This window comes from Nanorana parkeri, unplaced genomic scaffold (assembly GCF_000935625.1).
Source record: "Nanorana parkeri isolate BGI_ZX_2015 unplaced genomic scaffold, ASM93562v1 scaffold149, whole genome shotgun sequence".
In the NCBI taxonomy this organism is placed as follows: Eukaryota; Metazoa; Chordata; class Amphibia; order Anura; family Dicroglossidae; genus Nanorana; species Nanorana parkeri.
In genome coordinates this window covers 1,281,149-1,287,762 of record NW_017306417.1, presented here as the reverse complement: position 1 = coordinate 1,287,762, position 6,614 = coordinate 1,281,149, and positions in this window count along the sequence as shown.

The following is a 6,614-nucleotide window of genomic DNA, read 5'->3' as shown; positions in this document are numbered from 1 at the left end:
GTCGTTTTTTGCACATAGGCACAGCCGACATATATTTTGTGTTATTTTACTTTTTGTTTGCCTCTTTATTTTTTTATGCTTTCATTTTTTTTAAACTTTTATTTTTTAAAACTTAACTTTATTGCTATCACATAGGGGGATAAGAAACCCCCTATGTGATATCTAATTCACATGACAGGTCTTCTTTATGGAGACCTCAGGAGTCTCCAAGACCCCTAATGTCACCTAGGGACCCCCAGAGGAGCTGAGGAAGCAGAGATCTGCTTCAGCAGCTTCTCTCTTCTATATATATATATATCTATATATATATAGATCTATATATATCTATATAGATCTATATATAGACCTATATATATATATATATATATTGCTGAATACTGCACAAGTTGTTTTGTGTAATAAATTAAAATGTTTCAGAAATGAAATCATTTTCGGGTCACGCCTTAATGACCAAGGAAACATGTGGGTCCCGAGGTTACACAGGTTGAGAACCACTGCTTTAAAGAATGGTTTAGGATTCTCCATAAGCAATAGGGTTTAAGGAGCTGCTATAGGCATGGGCAGGCACATGTTGGTATCTGAAGTTTGTACTCTGGCCTTAGTGTTGCATTTAAGAAAAGACTTAATAAATATACTGTAACTTTAACATTTCCATCATATATCAATTTCAATCATAGACATTTTTTATATAACTTGGTGACCGTTGCCATCTGTCAAAGCAGTTTTTAATATTAAGTTTTAAAGCATTTTCATTTTTTTTTTAAATGTAATACAGTTCTGGAAATCAATTTGGGTTCTTAAAGGAGAATTATGAGGTGAGTGATTTTCACTCATCCTCATAGTTCGAGCCGACGTGTGACAATGAAACTGTCACACGTCAGCTCAATAGATCGGGAAGTGAGAGAACACATACCGTCGCTCGCTCACTTCTCGATCATCTCCCTGCAGAGAGCCGTGACTATCACTCACGGCTCCCTTCAGGGATTCCCCCCCTCCCCGCTCCGATCCTCCAGTGCTGACTGGCGGAACGGGGAGGGTACAGCTGGCTCTGCCTCTTGATAGACAGAGCCCGCTGTCAATCACGCAGCTGGGTGGATCTCGACAGTAATGTCCAGATCCGTACCGGCTGCGGCGGTCTCAGTATACCGCGAGCTGTAGCGCAGCATAGTGTTATCAGTAATTAATGGCCCTAAAATTATTGCTCTCACTCCGACGTTCGCGGCGATATGTAACATGTACGGCGTAATGTGTGCAATCGTCGTTTTTTGCACATAGGCACAGCCGACATATATTTTGTGTTATTTTACTTTTTGTTTGCCTCTTTATTTTTTTATGCTTTCATTTTTTTTAAACTTTTATTTTTTAAAACTTAACTTTATTGCTATCACATAGGGGGATAAGAAACCCCCTATGTGATATCTAATTCACATGACAGGTCTTCTTTATGGAGACCTCAGGAGTCTCCAAGACCCCTAATGTCACCTAGGGACCCCCAGAGGAGCTGAGGAAGCAGAGATCTGCTTCAGCAGCTTCTCTCCGACATCTGCAACCGGAGAGTGACAATGAATGCAGGAAGTGATGTAATATATATCACTTCCTGCTTTCGGGGACTGGAGAGGAGATCAAAGGGGATCGTTTACTGACCTCCCTTTGATCTCTAGTAATAGAGTCGCTGTGCTGGTCCCAGCGGATCTCGGGACTGGCAGCGGCGGCGATGACGGCGGCACGGGGGGGAGGGGCTCACACCCGCAGCTACTACAAGCGATCTCGTGCCTGATCGCTTGAATGTAAACAGCCAACTGAGCGCCACACACGAGGGAGGGGCAGGACGCCCCTCCAGCTCCTATAAGGCTCCCGTCCGGCCGTCCACGAACGGGAGGTGGTTAAACATTTGCTTTTTGGGTGCCAGTTCCCTTTGCTGATGCCATTAAGTTCTTGCCATTGTTAAATACTTAAAGTAACTCTCTAATGAAGAAGGGGGCCCCTAAGTCTGATTGGTCACTGCCTTACTGGTACGCCTACTTTTACCACTTATCGGTGGCTAAAAACAAATCAGTGCCAGTGACTCATATACAACTCACCTTCTACTGCAGTGAGAGTAAACCAGTGCCTACTAGTATTTAGGGACTCCACCGAAAGAAATTGGACCTTTGAGTCCATTTGCACTTTTGTAAGTTTCTGTGTTCATATACAATACAGCAACTGCATGTGCCTGCTTCATGTACATACGGTGTACTGTACATTGCTGGCATGTTATTTGTTTTTTTAGGTCCGTATGCCATACGTCCTTGGCAGCGAAAGGGTTAAATACCTAGGCAAAGGTGGAAATGGGCTTTAAACTGGACCTTTATCCCCTTCCACTCAAAATCACAGCATGCAGTTCTGCATGCTATGAAATCATCTCACATTCATTAGTTAAACAAACATATTTTTATTTTACTTACAATTTATTTTTTTCTACTTCCTGGTCCACTTTGCAACATAGGATGTAATTTGCCCAAGTGTTACATCCTGGGAAGGTTGCCTTGCTGGGCATTTTTCTCCCCTGAGATGGTGTGCATGGTCACATGTCCTAGTAACATGTGCCAGAATTCCAGGAAGTAAAGGGATATGTATTAATCTGCCTTTAGTAATAATGGCCACTGTGAGAAGGATGGGGAGGAAAAGAAAAATAAGGTATGTAGAGAATACAAAGCCGGCAATTATCTAGAAGTATCTGGTTGTAGATTGTCATTACTAAACATTTCTAAAGGTGTGTTTGTTGTCATTTCAAAGATCTGGGTAATGTTCCTCTTTAAGGGACATTGCAATCCTTTATAGTGGAAGCAGCAGTGGAGATTTTAGCTTTATTTGTTTAAACAAATTTAGGAAAAGGCATTGAGCACTGTATTTTATTTATGTTTTAAGTAATTAAAAATCCAGTTGACTATTTGGACTGGATTATGGAACATACTATTACAAAGAAAACACTCCTGAAATATTTTAATATTTATTAAAAGTACTACAATATTATAATGCATTATTTACAACGAGGCAATTTTGCAATTAAGTGCTTCAGCAAATGAAGCAGAAAACATAGAAAAGCATGCGAAAGATTGTGTAAAACCTGCTAACATTGTAAACAATTGACAGCTTTCATTATTTTGTATTGAATGACATGGGTTGTGGCACTACTAACTTGCATGTTTAGGAACCTGTGTGCCAAAAAGCCTAAGCAGGCAGGAAAAATATTTTTAGGAGTGTTTTAAATTGAACCTATCACAAACATAATACCAGTAAAAAGAATCAACTCACAGGGTGCTTTATACTCTGATTTAATATGTTCAAGCGGCACAGCTCTCAGTGCCTCTACGACCTTGGAGAGCAACGTAACAAATTCATACACCCATTGTCCACACAGTGGTTCAAGGATGGGAAACCGCACTGAAAGCATAGACATATTTTATCAACTGCCTCAGAATTAGAATGATGTTCTCACTGAAGTTAGCTACCTTAACTTATTGCACTAGTTTAGCTTGAATCCTGAGTGGCATGCCTTTAATAGCACCCCCATGACCAGTTTCACTTTAAAGTGACATTAAACTTTTGATTTAGTTTTTTTTTTTTTTTTATTCTATTGTTGGCAGACTTACTTTACTTACTTTAAAGTAAAACACTTTTTTAAATCTTTAATTTTTTTTAGTTTCTTGTTCTCTAGTGGTATCCAAACCAGTAGCCCCCCGCCATATGGGTGCCTCCATCAACTAGCCCCCACCCTTGCAGTCACAGTTTGACTGATGGCATAATAGCTATAGCTACTCTACACTCAGTACCCTTTCCCACAACTAGGAATTTCTGAGAAACCTGAGTATCTTTTGGGTCGTGGCAGAGGATGCAAGCGCCTGCAGGTAAGTGTGCGGGGACGTGTGCTGGGTGTTTTTTGCCTTAATGCAGAAAATGTATTAAGGTAAAAAACACAGAGCCTTTAGTACTACTTTAAAACTAAACTCCAGTCAGCTACTCCACCATCCCAGATAGCAAGGTTTAAACTAGACATGTGCACGGCAACAAAATTCATTTTCAGACGAAACAGATGAAAACGAAAAACATTTTCCTTCCTTTCGCCAAAAGAAATACATTTTTATGTTGTTTCGGATTCAGAGGCAACAAGCCTCCAAACCTGAAAATGCACACGGAAACTGCAGAACGAGCGACGGCCATATTGGCCACCGGCGCGTTCTGCTAATGCACACCACCATCTTGGAGTGTATCTTGGTATATACCAAGATGGCGGTGCCCGCATGTTCGAGCGCCGCCCTCTTGGTGTATACCAAGATATACTTCAAAATGGCGGTGGGCATGCGCAGAACACGCCGTTGTCCGATATGGCCACCACTCGTTCAGCGTTTGATGTCACTGTCAAGTGACGTCATTCACTCCACCTCAAAGATGGTCGTAGGCATGCGGGGAACACGCTGGCGGACAATATGACCGATGCGCGTGCTGAAAACGAATTTATGTATGCTCAAATATAGTTTTCGTATATTCGGGCATATAATACATTTGTTATATGCACATGTCTAGTTTAAACCCTTGTTTATTTTAAGGCGTTTTCAAGTAGAGTACTATGTACCTAATACCTCACTCCCCTGGTAGCTGGCGCTCTCCTGGGCTCTTAGAATGTATGCGGGCCTGCATTGTGCATGATGACATCGGAGAGGTAGTGGCCACATGATCAGCAAAGAGAAGTGGCTCCGCTTTCAACCTCCCCTTAGGCTAAATGAGCATTTATATTTTGCTGGTGTGGAGCCACATACTACACAATTTCTTTCACCGCTGATGAATTTAGGTTTAAAGGAAATCTATGCTGAGAGAAATATGTAGGATGCCCTTGCCTTGATGCCCTTGCCCCCTTCAAAAAATTCTAGCTCTGTGTTATAAACCCTTTCTGATCCACTGTCCTGGAACAAACCTGGAATCTGCATTTTTGGCCTGGGTTAGTGACTCAAAGCATTGACAGCATTGGATCAAAACGACAGCCAAACACCCAGCATTTTTAGTGGGAAAAGTCATCAGTGGTAGTCAACATGTTTCTCTCAGCACAACTTTCCTTTAAGCAAAATGAATATCCTTAATTTCAAGAGGGAAAAGTGTTTATGCCCAGCCCAGAAAATCTGCATTCATTTAAAGAAGAACTCTGATTAAACATTTTAATAACCCTTGCAGTGGGGCTACCCCTTCACTGCAAGGATTAAGTGCTCGTTCTTGTCTAGATGCTAAAAAAAAAAGTTATACTCACTAGACCGTCTGAGGTGGCTCTGAGGTGGCTCCCTGCTTCTGTGATCGGTGAAGTGCGTCTACTGCTCCGCTGCAAAGATGGATTGCTCCTGGTGTCCTCACGCCAATACACAGTCTATGCACAGTGCATTGAGCTTAATGGCACCAGGATCCTTAGACCGCTGCAGCAGAGGGGGAGAAACACTTGAGACACCGGTCTAAGAACAAGCCTACTCACATAGCGAGTATAATGTTTCTTTAAGCACCTAGACACTAATGAACACTTAACCCTTGCAGTGAGGGGGTCGCCCCACTGAAAGGGTTAACACGTTTGTTTCCTGGAGTTCTTTAATATGGGCTGAGCATAGAGACAAAAATCTAAATTTCACTTTGCAGAATGTAGATTAATGTTGGCGCAGTCAACCTGTTTTGCAAACATCAAGACAGATTTGGGGCAATTGACTATTTTTTATTCTTCTCATGCTTATTTGAGTATGTTAAATGAATAGTGGTGTACTAAGCCAGTGAAAAGTGCTCCATTAATAAAGTATCCTTAAATATAAAATTGATTGCTCTGGAAGAAAACATTGGTCCTGTGTGAAAAACAAAAACCTTATAGTAAATATGTGCTCAGAATTTAGGAAAGCAGTCATTTATTTACTAAAAGTAACAGAATAATTAGAACATTCTTTATCAGGATTTAAAAATATTTATATTAATTCACAAATATTAGCTCTATGAATACAGTTTTTTTTCTATGAACTATGCTTACATTGAAGACCATATTTGAGAGAACAATACTCCAAAATTAATCATACCTTGAGGAAGTGATTTTTCTTTGTGGAACATAAATTAAAAGTGGAAAAAAAAGTTAAAGCTTTAAGGATAATTTTTATGAAAAAGTAAAGTGCAAAACATGTTGGAAAATACCAAATAATGTTTTAGGTTTGTTTATAAAACAGATTTTTTTACATCAATTTCTTAAAACCTTTATTCTAAATTAAACTTTTTTTTTATCCAATGAAACGGTGGAAAATATGTTTTCCTGCTTCACATGAAACTTATACAGACAAGGAGGTGATTTACTAATAGCTTAGTAGATCAGTCAACCTGTATTTGCTTGCAACAGCAAAACAAGGAGAAAAAGCTGCTGGTCATGGAAATAAGATGGCTATCCCCCAATCTGACTCATTCAGGGCTGGTGATACCATTAGGCACAGTAGGCACACAGTAGGTTCATGGACTTTGTTTCCATCACCAGTGGGAAAATTAATTTCATATAATGCCATTAACACATTAACACAATATCCTAAACCAGGTTAGGAACAAGAAAATGTTCTATGTAGAAGAAGTAATCC